The sequence below is a fragment of the Arachis duranensis genome, chromosome 5, assembly GCF_000817695.3.
Source record: "Arachis duranensis cultivar V14167 chromosome 5, aradu.V14167.gnm2.J7QH, whole genome shotgun sequence".
In the NCBI taxonomy this organism is placed as follows: Eukaryota; Viridiplantae; Streptophyta; class Magnoliopsida; order Fabales; family Fabaceae; genus Arachis; species Arachis duranensis.
In genome coordinates, this window is record NC_029776.3 from 44,710,748 (window position 1) to 44,711,070 (window position 323).

The following is a 323-nucleotide window of genomic DNA, read 5'->3' on the forward strand; positions in this document are numbered from 1 at the left end:
CACCTCTTCCCCAAAAAAACCCTTCACCTATCAAATCCCATCTTTCTCTTCACCACTCACATCCGTCCTTCATTAAACCCCACCTACCTCACCCTTCAAATTCAAACCACTTTCCCTCCCAAACCCACCCATACATGACCGAACCATGAGTCCCCCCCACTCCTATATAAACCCATCTTCACTCCTTCATTTTCACACAACCAAACCACCACTTCTCCCCCTTTTTGGCCGAACACAAAGCCATTCCATTCTTTCTCATTTCTTCTTCTTCTACTCTCTTCTTTCTTCTTTTGCTCGAGGACGAGCAAACCTTTTAAGTTTGA